This window comes from Triturus cristatus, chromosome 5_2, assembly GCF_964204655.1.
Source record: "Triturus cristatus chromosome 5_2, aTriCri1.1, whole genome shotgun sequence".
Classification (NCBI taxonomy): Eukaryota; Metazoa; Chordata; class Amphibia; order Caudata; family Salamandridae; genus Triturus; species Triturus cristatus.
In genome coordinates this window covers 70,000,825-70,016,528 of record NC_140588.1, presented here as the reverse complement: position 1 = coordinate 70,016,528, position 15,704 = coordinate 70,000,825, and the positions used below count along the sequence as shown (strand labels likewise).

General features: G+C 43.2%; 1 protein-coding gene across 1 annotated transcript in view; it reads left to right on the top strand.

Moving 5' to 3' along the window:
- The first annotated feature begins 8,759 nt into the window (after positions 1 to 8,759).
- Positions 8,760 to 15,704, top strand: part of LOC146822676 (poly(rC)-binding protein 3-like) — a 555,354-nt gene continuing 548,409 nt past the window's right edge. Inside the window, exon 1 of the mRNA XM_085606867.1 lies at positions 8,760 to 8,978. The gene's annotated coding sequence lies outside the window, so the exon portion shown is untranslated. The remainder of the gene's footprint in view (positions 8,979 to 15,704) is intronic.

Sequence of the window (15,704 nt, the reverse complement as noted above, 5' to 3'; positions counted from 1 at the left end):
TACACATACACTAGACAAACGGTCCATCTCATATTTGGATGTAAACATTGAAATGCAGGGTAACAAGATTGTCACTAAGCTTTTTTAAAAATCTACTGACCGTAACAATACATTACTGTTTAGCAGTTTTCATCCAGGGTCTTTAAAAAGACACCTTCCATTTTCGCAGTTTTCAAGAATCAGCGCATCATTTCAGATCCAATACAAATGCAAGCAACCCTTGAAGAAACTAAACAACAGTTTCTGTCACGTGGATACCCAAGGGAAATTGTGGAAGAATCAGCAGCAAGACTAGATAAGGTCTCCAGATCCACACTACTAGACAAAAAATTGAAAACCCCGCAGACAAGGGAAGTATTTGTGTCCATGTTTTCAACCCACTTGCCTGCTATTAAAAAAATCATACTGAACCGATGGGATCTGTTACAAACAGAACCTGATTTTGGGAATCTTTTTAAAGATCCACCGATCTTTGCTTACAAACGCTCCAATAACCTTAAGGAACTGCTAAAGAAACGAGATTCTCAAGACGCTCAGGCACCTAAGGGCATGACAAAATGCTACAATTGTTCTCTCTGCAATAATGCCATTATTGGCACGTCTATAGCTCACCCCTGGTCGGGCAAACAAATTAGGTTTCACTTCACAGACAATTGTAACACGCAAAATGTTATATACATAATACGATGCCCTTGTGGCCTGTATCATGTCGGGTAGACCGAAAGGTCCCTACGGACTCGAATCACAGAACACAAAAGCAGGATTCGAACCAGAACATTGAGCTCCCCACTAGCAAGCCATTGGAGTGACGCACACCACACAATAGCTCAATTAAGAATCAGTGTGATAGAAGTTGTACAATCACACAATGACCGAGACATGTCAAGGTACATCACGCAGAGGGAAACATTTTGGATTAGGCATTTGGATACTATCAGCCCCAAGGGCTTAAATGACAAAATTGAGCTAGCATGCTTTTTATAGCATCTGTTTTGATAGATAACGCATTGTTTTCAATCTAGCCAGAGGGCAAAGTATTGTCGGCAATTCGTAGGTTATGAACGATATATTGTAGTTTTTTCCAGTTCAGGCACGCTCACACATACACGGGATTCACATGTTAGACATGTATTAATAGGCAATAGTACAAAGGGTTTTATTCAGAGCACACTGCTTTTTAAACACTATTTATTTCAACAATAGCTCCCTTTACACTGATTAAGATATAATTTCCTCCAGTGATTCAATTTTCATCACAGTTTTGAAACAAACATTGCTCTTTGTCTCTGATTAATGGATGCGCACAAGCTAGACATCGCCAGGGTTTTTAGTGCAACAGATTTATTGTTGCAACATTTCTAATATAATGTTTCAAGAGGCAATAATATCATAGCATTATACAAAATATATATGCATTAGAAGACACTGAGATTCACGATGTGCTCCACATAATACCAGCAGTTATACTTGTGTGAGTTATTAACGGTGTTTTCACCACTATAGTATTTCTTCAGTAACAGGCCTCACAGCATGCTTAGGTTCTAGAGGTAGCATGAAATTTAGCACATATACTGGCTTAGTAAGAAAATGTATAAAACTGCTGATATGAAACTGTCGATGTACTAGGTTTATTTACACATTCTATGTTATTCTGCTATCAGCATGAGATGATGTTAGTCAAATGATGAATTATTGTACACTCCTCATTTAAGTGACACTGCTTGGAAACGCAGTTCGTTTGTCAATTCATTGTTTATTTTCAAGTACAAATGTAATTGAGACCATTTACCGTATTAATTTTGGGGACTAGCAGTTTTTATCTATGAAGATAGCAGTACAAGGATTTTGAATATTACATTTCAGCATTAAGGTGTGCTATAATCAGTGTATAGCCATTATGTTTCACTCTTATTTTCTTTCTTTTTTTCTCTTTTATTCACTCCAATACTAACGTTACTAACAACATTAGAGGATACCTTTGTGTATTCGGGATGTTATTTGGGAAATCAAACCTCTTACTCATGGCCTCTCTTCATGTCAGAACTAGTTATAGTCCTCCGTTTGTGTTTATGACATCACAGAGGCGTTGAACACGCTAGTTCCGGTCGGATTTAGTTTTAAGCAGTATCTCTCACGGGGCGAGCACTATTCGTCATTCGGGTCATCGAGCGGAGTTTCAACAAGATGATAACAGTAAGTCATATTTAGTACATTAGGCATTTACTAGTATCGACGTGAATATACTCATAATGAGCTTCTGCAAATTGACTGCACGCTCTTTTTTAGAAACATCTACACAAACATCAGTGGCGTCTTTCAACTATTTAGTGGTTACAACCATCGAATCATTCATCACATTACGGACACCACACCCACTAAGGGACAGCGAACACCGCATGCGATAATCCAGCAAGTTGGACACTTTTGGCGTTCAAATCGCACGGTGGGTTTGCCATAGCTTTTTTCACTCTGATACACTAGTTTGGCTGGGTGTTTTCTGCTGACATTGCCAGGCGGCTATTTGCAATTTACCCTGACGTTCATTTTACAGGCTTTTCTGACCAGCCGAGATAGACATACATTTGAGTTTGGAATCCACTGCAGTATGAGGATTTTTTACTGAGGTAGAGTAGGTTTGTGTACCACACCCAGCATGAAAGGTGGTTTGAGCACTTTGCACATGTGGTGTTTTGGATTTTTTAGTTTCCTACGTAAGCCGGCAGTCCTCTTCCTCTCCCGCATTTCCTTCACTCTTTGGCTAAAACGTCAACACATTTTTCTATTTGTCTCATTTCGTAGTATTTTAACCCTCCTGGGGTATAGCGGCCTATCACTTTTATTTATTTTTATCTCTCATTTGGGTAAACTTCAGACTGTATTGTACATTCAATGTAATAAATGAGATTCATTTTGTTTGATACCCCTGAAGAAGGGTGATGTATTCACCCGAAATGCATTGAGAATGACATTTGAGTTGCGTCGTACTGCTTTAACGCATTGTTTGGACTTCTTGTAATCATTTTGGATTTTGGATTCTCAAGAGATGTGCTATTTAACAACACATCAGCAAGAAGAACTTTGGTTTCTGACTCATTGTCACAACACTCGGACTATCTGAATATATTGTAAACTATGTATTATATTTGATCTCAATTGTTTTAAGGAATGTTTAAATATAAGCAAGAAATGGTGAAACAGTCAATGTACACTCAGATTTGAGTGTTTTAGGTAGTGCGGGTCCTGTCTAGAACACTTTTAGAAGGTTGTCATTTTCCTGCCTACGTCAAATGGGCCTTTCTGACAGTGTTCAGTGTCATCTGGCTGCTGATGGCTAACCTGTGATGAGATGTGGATTGCTCCCAGACAGTGGACAAAGGGCTCAGTGTAGAGAGATGTTTTTCTTCCTTGAGCAGGATGGCCTGGGGGCTGTGCTTAGCCTCTTCCTGAGCTTCGAAGGATACCTACCCTGCCACTGGTAGAAGTAGCTCACACCTAGGTCTACCACTCTTGGTCTTCCTAGCCAGCTTTGCTCCACATCAAGTGGGACAGAAAGCTGCCTCAGAACTGGTTTGCAGTTACCATAAGGGAGGGTTTTCCCACATCCATAGTCCATGCTCAGGGTGGGCACAGGGATCTCTGACCAGGTTAAGAAGAGCTCTGCCATGTTGGTTTTAGGGAAACAGGAGTACTGTGGGACAGATTACAGTAATACACTCAGGAAGTGCTGCAAATGTGGTCAGGGTCACTCCTGGGAATTGTAAGCTCATTGGTTAGGCAGTGGCCATTGGTTTCACCCCAGCTGCAGGCTGGCACTGGTCATAAACGTGACACCCACAGAACCCTCCTCAGAACACTCCTGGATCAATGAAGAACCAAAATAAGGACTGCCCTACTCTCTGAAGAACCTGAAGGAAGACTAGACCTGCCTACCTTGAACCCAGGACCCCAGAAGTGACTCCAATGGTCAGTTGGCTGACCTCCTGTTTGAGCTTCAGGGAAACAACAAGCTTCCAGAGCCCTCTCTCCCTGCAACTGCCCGTTGACCAGTTATAACTGGATCCTCCCTGGACCCTGCTGATGTCCTCTATTGGAGTGAGTTCTCAACCTCATGTGGTGCCCCTTTGGTCCTGGACCCATGGCTGGTGTTAGAATGTGCTCCTCCAGTCCACACTGCAAAAGCTGAGACGGAGAAATGTTTTGCCAGGTTTCTGCCAGTATAACCTATAGAGACTAAGAGCATTGTCAAGACATAGTCATCAAAGTCGAATCACTGGTCAGCCTCATCTTTCTGGCTTGCTACAATGAAGGAGATCTGACTTCCAGAAAAGTTTCTAAGTGCAAACGTACAGGTCTTCTGGACTGACGCCAAGCAGCAACCATTTGACATCGAGACCTACCTGGGCACAAACTGCGGACTTCGCCCACTCAGAGCTTTTCTGCTTTTGACGATGACTGCACCAGGACCCCGCTATCCAGCAATCTGCCGTTGTCAAGCCTCACTTCAAATATGGCTTTCAGCTTGCCCTGACGACTACCCATCGACAACCACTATTTCTCCATAAAACTTTCTAAGTCAGAAGGCAAACTTTCCACTGGGATGAACCTGGTCCTTGTATCTGAACAGTGCTCCATCGCAGGCGGCCCTAACATTTGACTTAGGCCCAGTCTATTGTGACCAGATAACATCAGTTAGCACATTTTGCTTTTTGGCACTACTCTTGATTCAAACTTTAAAAATTCATATCTGCCTTTCAATTTATTGGATTTTGTTGTTTTGGTGTTATTTTGTTATTTAAAATATGCTTTGATTTCACTTTATTATTGTTAGTCCTGGGTAGAATTTATAATTCCGTTGATGGAATTGGAGGAATTTGGTAATTCCGTGTTAATCTTGTAATGAGGAAATACTGATAAAGTCCTCAGCTCCACCGGCGGAATTAGTCTGCTGTGGTTGTTGTTTCTTAAACAGGGCTGGAAGAAAGAGCAGTAGCTCTATGTTTAGAAATCACTGTAGATTGAAGTTTAATCTGCAGTGGTTTTTAAACATAGAGGGACTGTTCCTTCTTGCAGACCTGTATAGAAACCAAACCACTGCAGTGCATACCACTCAGCACTGCAGTGCATACCCCTCAGCGTCCTTACATACCCTGTAGGAATCACTGCAGAGTATGTAAGGATGCCAAGGGAAATGCACTGTAGTGATCACTATACAGGTCAAGGAGAGGGAGCAGTCCCTCTATGTTTAAAAAACACTGCAGCATATAATTTTTCTTCTTTTGTGTTGCTGGGAACTTACTCACCAAAAATGGTAGGTGGAGAGCAAATGGAGCGTAAGATTTTCAAGCAAGATGTTGGGCCTAGCGTGAGAAATCCTATTTTTGATACATTTAATTTGAAGTGATTGTTATCCATTTATATTACAATGCTTGTGAAGTCCTTTCCTATGCTTTCAAATTGGTTGATCTGCCTTGTTACTGTATAAATACATATGAGGGTATGATCTGTCTTGGAGTCAAGCTGTTCCATTAGAGGTTTTATGTGAATGTTAAAGACGGGTGGAAACGAAAAATTTGCTTCCGGGTTCAACTTTATGTGCAGTTATTCAGGAAATGTTTAAACATTCTGGTAGTCTTTTTGAGATGATGGCCTTCATTTGACATCTGTGGAGCTGGATATGGCAGGCACTCTAGTCAGCTCTCCTCATCTACAGAAATCCACCTTACTACTGTCTGCCGCCTACCAAAAGGAACGATGGCAAAGAGCACAGAGTGTGGCAATTCTCCTTATTCGTGGTCTTCAAAAAATCTGAACACCACCCAGTACTACAGAAACTTAACCAGCTGCGATTTAAGGCATGGGCAAAGTGGGCAATCGCCCAGGGCCCCAACCCTCCAAGGGGTCTTCAGGAAAGATGACCTTTCTGTCTCCTTGTCTCATCTCGTTGATTTCTTTAGGCCTACCAAGGTCCCTCTCTTTGTCTACCTTGACCTCTGACTCTGTCTATATAACTTGCCAGTGTCATTAAAAAATGTTTTTGGGTTTCGGGCGAGACATATTTCAACTGTTTGAGTGACCACATTTCAGTAAGTTTAATGTGTAATTGGATATTGTGTGACATCATGTGGGCATGAATTAACAGAACATGGGTACTAAAGGTCAATGTTGTTCCAAACAAAGGGCCCCAAAATATGTCTTCGAAGGGCCCCAACTATCTCTATAATGACTCTGAAGGTTACACTGGCTCTCAACCAATTTCAGAATCATCTACTAAACCCCATCCATGCCTCTTCCAGAAACATCGAAAAGGCTCAGTACATTCAAACCTGGGAAAAATGTTTAAGGTATCACCCCCACCCCACTTATGGCCCAATCAGGGTAATGCCCTAGTAAATCATAGAGCTAAATGTGAGAGCAGGGTGAGATTGTCTTCGCAGTCGCTGGTCCACTTATGAAATTCCTACATCCACAGAGATACTAGCCTCATGTTATTTAAAAAATATTGGAAATTCACATGAGCATAAATATAGTATCTCGCTCTATCTTATCTCAACAAGCCTCGCCCATCCTCCAAATCATAAGCATGCTGTGAGCTCTCCTCTCGCAAGGCAACACGAGAAATTTAGTTCTGCAGTGTGCATGATGCAAATGTCAATAAATAAAGCATGAGCTATTAGTGTTTGGTAGAATGAGCAGAGTTTGTACTCTCAGGGAGGATTCAGTAGTGGAGTGCAAAGATTTCTCCACATTAATAAAGGTTTATCAGGCAGATGATCAATCTGTGTGGTTTGTAGCCAGGGCGGCGAGTGAAGAATGAATCATTACTGGTTCCTCAGGTTCTGGGCTTCAAGTTCTGGGCTATGAGACCAAACAACCCATTCATACACCACATCACGTGCAGCATGCCACATCTGTGCTGAACTGGGGATGTGGCCTCTTTGAGACCGTGTCCCAGTTTCTCAATCAGGGTGTAGGATGTTATGGGGTGCACCACACATCTGATGATCGGACACATTCACCTCTCCTGTGCTCACTTCTCCTGGTGAATGGGGCTGCATATTGAGACAGAGCTTCCAATTCCCCTTCCCCTCATTGGCGAGGAATATATGTCGTTACTACGCATTCCGTTGCAACGCATGCCTTTACCACGCATGCGTTACAACGGAATGATTTTTCTACGCATAGCCTTTACCTTGATTTCTCCTTTACCACGCTTTTTTTTGGGGGGGGGGGGGAGACCCCCCAAGCCCCCTTTTTTCTTTTTTTTTCCTTTTTCTCATGTCTTCGGCGACACTAAAAAAGGACTGACGCATTTTTTTGGATGAGTAAGAAGACGTTCCGTGAAGACGTTGCTTGCGTGGTAAAGACGGTTGTGGAAGCAATACGCGTTGTGAAGACGTTTACGAGGTAAGTGTATCGTTGTAAACGTAATGCGTAGAAATGCCTTCGTGGTAAAGGCTGTTTCCCATTGGCGAGCAGTTATAGCAGCAACCAGCAGTAAGGTGGTGAGTAGACAGTGATTCTCTGAAAAAGACAGTGGAACAGTGGCCCACAAATTCAGCTATTTCACAATAATATTATTAAATGACCAATATTCATAATTTGCATGTACAAAATGTGTAGGTAAATTCGCGCAGTAAAATCTGTACGCCTTTTCCAAATTACTCTTTGCTGCCCCAAAGGTCATTGACTCTAAAACTGATAGCAGCCCCTTCAGAGTGTAGGGAACAAATGATGGAACTCTTTAGCCGTATCTTTACAACTGACCCTGGTCACCTGGAATTTAGGAAAACAATAAAGCAAGGTTGTTTTCAAGCTAACTTTGCTCACTCACCCTTTGAGGCGACCTGATGATTATTCTAAAGCAGCAAGAGGACCCCTTGGGGTGACCGTCTGCACACTATAAATATCTATCTATGCATGTATGTGGGTATGTATGTATTAAAATGTAGCTCAACGGAAAGGAAATCATTCATTTGTGTTGCACTAATAATTGTTATTACTCAACCAAGTCATACTCATTTCATTGACCTCGTAAAGATGAAAGTCCTGGATTTTTCTAATAAGCAGGCTGCAGGTTGCACACCTGATCTCTATGGCAGGAGCTTAGCCTACTGAGCTATCTTACTAGGTTCCAATGCAATGAAGGATAATGAATATGATATTTTATTTCAAGGTGCCCTTCTCTGAAGACGGGTGTCTTGTGAGATGATAACCAATGCCTTAAGCTTTTGATTGGCTGGTGAAATTTGTCAATCAGTTTGCATGGCTTCGGTTCCCAGGCACGAATCTTCTTGGCTCTGCATGTTACCCTTAGAAGGGGTCCATGGTTTTGTAGGAGTTCATCTTGGCTTTTTTCTCATCCCACTTGATTGTTGTAATTGAAAGCAGCACTTAGTTCCATGCATGCATCTGCTGGTTCAATTGAGATGCCCCTCCTGTCGCTGATTAGCTAAATCATCCCTCTCTTTAGCGGCAAGGCAGTATCCTTCCGCCCTAAATCTTGCTCACTGACGTTGTTGGAGGCGAAGCAATTTAATTAAGTTAACTCCATTGACCCGCTGGAGATGGTTAATAGCGACACTCCCAGGAGCTTGCTGCAGGTAAATTGAATGAATACTGCTGCGTATCTCTTTCCCCTGTGCTTTATGCCTCAGACTTTAGCCTGGCAGCCTGGCAGGCATAGCCAATCAGACAAAAAGGTTTGCTGCCACTCGCTGAGCTGGGATGGCATTTCCCTTCCATAACACGGAACAATGTGCAGCGTGAGAGGCATCTGCTGCTGGGAGGATCAACCAGGCAGTGATCTGTGCGGGCGTGTGCTGCTGCGTTCAGCTGCTCGGAAGGCAACTTCTGTGGGCTCCCTTAGCCTCCTCCTCACTTCTGTTCCAGGCAGATGCTGCTTTTGATTTTTCTTCACCCTCTTTTTCCCTCCGAAGTGAAAAGAAGTGACGTGGAAGCGCACAGGACCGCTGTGGGAAGTAAGTCACTCCGTCAATCAGCGAGCGCCGCGTGCAGAGCCTCCTTTGAGCGGGTGGCTGGGACACCGCTCCAGGGAGGGCTTCCAAAACGTTCTTATTTTTAGACAGTTACTGATAGGGGAGAATAGCACCATTGTGTCTTTGTTGTGGGTTGGGTGCTAAGAGCTGAGCTCGAAGCAGCTGTGCCAATAACACAGTTTAATTGAGGGAAAGCTTATGGAATGTGTTGTAATCGGCAGAGGGAATGGAGACACATGCTCTGGGGCACAGTTTGAACATCACCTGGTGCTGCAGATCGCAGGCGAGGCTAGAGCCTCTCTCTTCAGAGCTCCCTCCTGCCACCGCTGGATCCAGGGCAGAGCAGTCTGGGCTCCGGCTGAACACCCGCCTTCAAGACACTTGTTTGCATATTTCATGCTCGGGGAGACGAATGCCTTGAAATCCGCAGTTGTTTCCCTGAGCACTCTTCGGGGAGTTTCACGACTTGTCTGCCTAGGACTAACTGCGCAGGAAAGCCATTCTAGAAAGGCTCTAATGTGCCACTAAATTTAATGTCCTGGTTTCCCTTCGTGTATTTGCATGTCTGCGTGTTTATGCGCGAGGCGGCGGTGGAGTGAAGGGGGGCGGGGAGGGGGGAGGGGGCGGTGGCGACGGCCTCAGCAGCGAGGGTCTCTTATCACAGTGACAGATCGCTGTATTGTGCCGGTTCGCCGCCTGAACCCCATGTTATTTACATTTCTCGCTTATTATTTTCTCTCCTCGTTAACGGGATTGTGTTTCTAGCCAGCGTAAGAGGAAGAGTCATTTAAATAAATACAATTTTCGATATATATTTTTTTTAAAGATTTCTGGACAAATGTAATTGTGTGTACAAAACATTATGTCAGTCCCTAATATAGGAGTGACCTAGTAAATATGAGATCGCAAGTTATATATGAGAATTGGTTGATTGAAAAAATATTTTAGCCTGTCTGTGAATGTTGATGGCATTTTACAAGAATGAAAATATGGTAAAACTGTTTTCACATTTCTGTTAGGACAGTAGGTTAGATACACTTGTGTATTGAATTGTGAGCTTTACACACACACACACACACACACCTTCACACTTAAGACACTACAACGATCTTCAGCGGGCTGTTACTTATATAACTTCCATGTCATAGCAACAAAAATTATTAACAAACTAGACATTTAACAGATCTCTATGAAGCAAAGGCACACAGTGCAATCGAACAGCAGCCGTGCAAAAAGCCCATACACAAAAGTGCTTCATTTTCACACAGAGGCGCTTTAAATATGCTGATAACTCACCATCACATAAAACCATGGGCACTGGAAACATACGAGTCTGTGGTTGCAGCGTGTTTCGTATAGTTATAGATTAGCTGCATTTTCCAAATAATCCGGTAACAAAAAAATATTTCTATCTCAAACGGGTCAAACGTTACTAATAATGCAGCGTTTGTAAGACTGTCCACATGGGTAAAAACGACGAACTAATGAAGTAATACTGTCATAAAATGTGGTGATTTATGCTGCATAATTTGCCTTTCCTTGCCGCATAATTTAGTCAATTCCGCTACATAATTTGGCCCTCTCCTGCTGCATAATTTCAGTGGCCCTGCATAAAAGTCGAATTAGCATGAACCTTGCTCTGATTAAGGGGTGGCTACGAAAAGAAACTGGCCTAAAATTCGAACATTTACCTTCAGCACAATGTATGTTGCTGCACTTATTAGTGAAATAGAGAAGGCATGGTTAGTCACATGCTGATATAGGTTACAAAATACAATATAATTCAGGTATTGGCATTCTAAAATTTAAAATGAAACATTTGCTTGTAGGTGATTTATTTTTAAACTCTAAAAATGTGTTGATAGAAGTTAGAGAACTGGCTGAAAACTCCAAACACCAATTTGTGAGAATCGATGCATTTTCTTCTGTTAAGTGTATTTTTATCACAACAAGGACTGTAGAATTTACAAACGCACTCCTAGTTATAGGGAGCAATATTTGATCGCGCATTTTGGCATTTGCCATATTGGATGCCCTTAGGTAGAATCTAACGCGTGCCATCAATATTAACATTGTATACAAAAAGTATTGATTTATGATTCCTTTGAGAATAATTGTTATCCTTGTGATGGACTCTGCACCTCTACCTGTGTTGGTGCCCCCTTATATTAAACACGTGTGTTGGTGCCCCCTTATATTAAACACGTGTGTTGGTGCCCCCTTATATTAAACATGCACTTTTTGCAGAGGGAATGGCAGAGCACTCTAGAGTGTGGTAAAGTTTCTACACCTATTTGTGGTGATCTCACCACGTCTCCACACACTGTATGTTCACAATCAGCTGGGCTGTGAAAGCCTGTGCTCCATAGCACGCCCTTCCTTCCCCTCTCCAACTCCGCCACACAATATTGATTGGTGACCTTTGCTTCGACCCTTGTTCGCCATCTGGGCCTGCTGACCCGGTCTTCACCCCCGCCGCTGACTGCTGTTCACCCCCAGGTGCTTGGCATGCGGCACATCAAGCACAACGCGTGAGGGGGCAGCCACACCCCCTCGTCACCTCATCCACTCAGGCACAGGCGGAGTGTGATGTTACCGGCCTGAGCAGCAGTCATCTTCCCAGCAGTGGGCCCTGAAAGCCCCAACAGGGCTGGGCGGTCGCCCCTCCTTCTCCGGCTCATTTGAGTGCTTCCCTCTCTCCTCTGCCTCTGTTTATCTCGCCCGTACCCAAAGGGCGAGCACTGGAGCCGGTACCCCAGGGCAGTTGAGGAGTCGCTCTTGGAGGTGAAAGGCGGTGCGGGGCATGTCGTGAGGCTGTGCGATCCCACCGAGGAGGGGAGAGCATTCATGGAAACCTAGCCTCCGCCTCATTTCCATTGGCATCTCTTCACAGGCTTTGCCAGCAACCTCTCTGGATCAAGTGCCCAGCTTCCATTGGTGCAGCAGGTGCAGTGATACAGGGCCCAGTGGCCTGAGGGGGCACTGGGCCTAAGTTTTGTGCAGTTCAAGGGCCCATGTCCTTCCCTGCTGCACTATGGCCCCAGGACACACTGGCTCCAAGTGAATGTTTGCCACCAGGGACCAAGCAAAGGCCCAGGCACAGATTACAGCGCAGCTTGTGCGTTGCTTCTCTTGTTTGTGGTTTAATGTTACTAAAGCCGATTGTTTTCTCTGCCATAATTCGCACTGTGCCGAGGCCGGGTTCACAGACTGAAGGCAGCACCGAAGCCGCTGCCTCTTCCCTGGTTTACTCCACTCCTCTGTGCTGTACTTCTCTGCAGGGGTTCTGCTGCTTCCGCACCTCTTTGCCTCTTTACCCCCACGAGTTGCATGATTTATTTGGACAACATTTACAGCAAAATAACTCTAATGGCTCAGCAATAGTAACACAACCAAGATATATATCACTGGTGACATGTACACTTTACCGAAAATTCACATTTAGTGCTTTTTCCATAAAAGTCGCCTAGTGTAGCAATACATAACCATAACCATTGCGGTCTCAAAGTTGTTAGTCGGCAGTATCATTATTTGTGTTATTGACCAATAGTTTTTCGAAAGTCTATTTCCACTGTATGCCTGGTGCGTTCCAGCTGCACTCTTCATTTGGTCAGGGACCTCCCTGAAATGCATAGAATGGCAAAACAAATATTAATAGATCGATAAAACCCATATTCTTTACTACATTAATATGGGAATACTTATCTTGACATATCTATATCATAACTATACGAATGTTAATATTATTACTATTATCTTTATTCTTATCATTGTTGTTATCAGTATTAGCATCATTGTTGTTGGTATTATTATTATATTTGATATAGACCTTAACCCCGAAGGGTTGGCATTTTTAAACACTTGTGTATACGGTGTTTTATTGGGGGAAATGATCCTAGCGCTCTGTGTGGGGACCACTTCAGTGGGACATGAATTGTTGTAATTGTAGTTCCTTGTGCATGAAACAGTAACACTATTGTTGTGACTTTATAAGTAATTCTGAACTAAATATGGTTTTATCCACTTCCTGTGATATTACTTCTTGTGACATATTTTCTTGCAATGTAACGTCCTGTGCCACCCCTTCCTATGACATTATTCAATCCAATGTTGCTTGACATCCCTTCCACGCCCCTCTTGATTTTGGTGTATTGACAATGGTGCCATTTCCGGGGCCCTAACAATTTGATCCGCTGTTATGTAATGTAAACTCCTGTTTAAAAATACTGTTTCATGCCTTCTTTACCGACTTTTCAGCTCCGATTGGAGTAGCTAGACATTTGGTAATCAAAAAGGCGTGTCTGATAGACTGCATACATTTCACTCCTGAGGTTGCCGCACAAACTAGCCACGTTTTCAACTATTTATTCTCTTTTGATTTTCTGATCTTGCAGTAAATATCAGGTGGCTCATGGTTTATACTTTGCCCTGGATTTTGTAATTTTTCACAGTTTGTGGGCTAGCTAATCCCTGAAGCCCACTCAAACTGCGTATCTCATCCTTCCGTTGTGGTGCCCTAAGAATGGAGAGACCGTCCATCAGTTCCTCCCACAAGGCCTCTGAAGGGGGTCACCCCACATGATCTTTCCTGCTCAAGCTCTAGCTAGTGAATGCTGATTATCATTGTTGGGGTGCTGAGTTGCACCCACAGGAATTGCCTACTGCGCTCATGTTAAATTGAGTCCAGACGTGCAGTGTGGAAGGGGGTCGTCTGTGTATATTTCTATTAATAAATATAATGTAAATAATGTACTGTTCATAAACGTTGCATGCAGTTCTCGCTGATGTGCATCTTTGCAAACAATAGAATGTATAAAGAATGGTAAAGGGTCGGAAACATTACAGGTATGCTAGGTTAGGTTATACATAACCATTACTGTCTCAAAGTTCTTGCACATCCGGCCACCTGAAGTTAGGTTACCCCTACGTGTACAGAAATTTACTTTCCTTACATTTAAGATGGAATATCGAGTTACCACAATATTGAGATCAAAGTATTGAGGGCCAAAATATTGACAAGTAAGTATGTTTAGATTTTCTTACATAACTACACAAGTATATACCTTGACTATATATATATATATATATATATATATATATATGCTCCCAAGATGCCCACCAGGCAAGGACGCGCTCGGACACCAGCATGCTGCAAGGCATTTAATAGGTAAAAACGTAGACCTGCATGCCGATTTCAATCACAGCTTTCATGCCAACAGTATTAACTGTGTCCACCCATTTGAGGAATAACTATTTTTGCTGACTCACACTACAAAGCCCAGCATCCAACGCGGACAACTCATTTGAGTAGCCCATCGGAGGGCGTGAAATTAAGTATTTATTGGGTGTGTGTCAGAGTTTGCACGATTTGGATTGTCGCAGCCTCTGAGGAAAGAGCGTGAAAGCTCTGAAACGCGTCAGGCTTTAAAACGACATGAAAGCTGTGATTGGAATCGGCATGCAGGTCTACGTTTTTACCTATTAAATGCCTTGCAGCATGCTGGTGTCCGAGCGCGTCCTTGCCTGGTGGGCAACTTGGGAGCTTGAATATATATATATATATATTTATTCAAGGTACATAGATACAGAGTTAAGAAATCTATGGCTTTGGGAGGGGGATCCTGAAGAGCACATCACTCTCTGTGCAGTTGACATCCTATTATTTCTGGGGGGTCTGCAGTCTGCTGGCCCCAGATGCCTGTTGGGGAAACTGGACAAAGGGGTGGGTTCCAAGATCTACCACTCCTTGATGGTGATACACCAAATAAGCTCCTGGTCTGACATCAGAAATGGGGGGCATACGTGGGAGAGCTGGATGATGATAATTGGCGGGAGGTCTGCATGGCCCCTAGAAAACTGGCAATCTCCTCACACCTCCGTATGGTTCAACTTAATTATCTCCATATGACGTATCTGACCGCCCCCCCAGGGATTTCAAGGTGCAAGTGGATCCACACAGGCCAGGTGTGCGGAAGCTCATTACCCGAAGCGGACTTTTTCTACATGGTTTAGTCCTGTCCGGTGCTGTTCTTTCGGGAGGCGATAGGCCGTGAGCTTTCTGTGGTCCTTGGCTGTCAGATTGACCTCTGTCCTAGTACATCCCTGTTGGGTTTCTTGGTAGACGTTGGGGGAATGAGACTGGCAAGAACCTTTATTGGGGTGGCATAATTGTGGCCAAATAAGATATCATCCATACCTATAAGTCGTAGGAACCCCTCTCATTGGAAGGACGGAGGACTGGGATGGACTGGTGTGCCCGCCAGGAAAAGCAGATCTACCAGGCGCGGGGATGCCTCCAAAAGCATGATAAGATATGGAGCAGGTGGTGGATACATCATGGGTTGAATGTGTAATGATGTTGTTTATAATGTATTTGATATGACTATATTTCTAATGCATTTTGATGTAGTCATGTACAATTGTTTGTGGAAAATGTCAAAATCTGAGAGATCTAATAACATTTGGATATCAAAATAAGAATAGTAAATCTGTGCTTACCTTTAAGCATTTACTCTTCAATATTTTAGTTTTCAATATTTTGGTTGGGATATTGTGTCCACTCGATATTCCATCCTCAATGTTCTGGATTACAATCATGTTAAAAAATGTCTGTCAGAGTGATAGCATGGCACTTATAATATGCAAAATGAGTGCTGCTTACTAAGGTCAATCTCACCCCCACTTCTTTCTGGTCCCCCATTGTTTGAG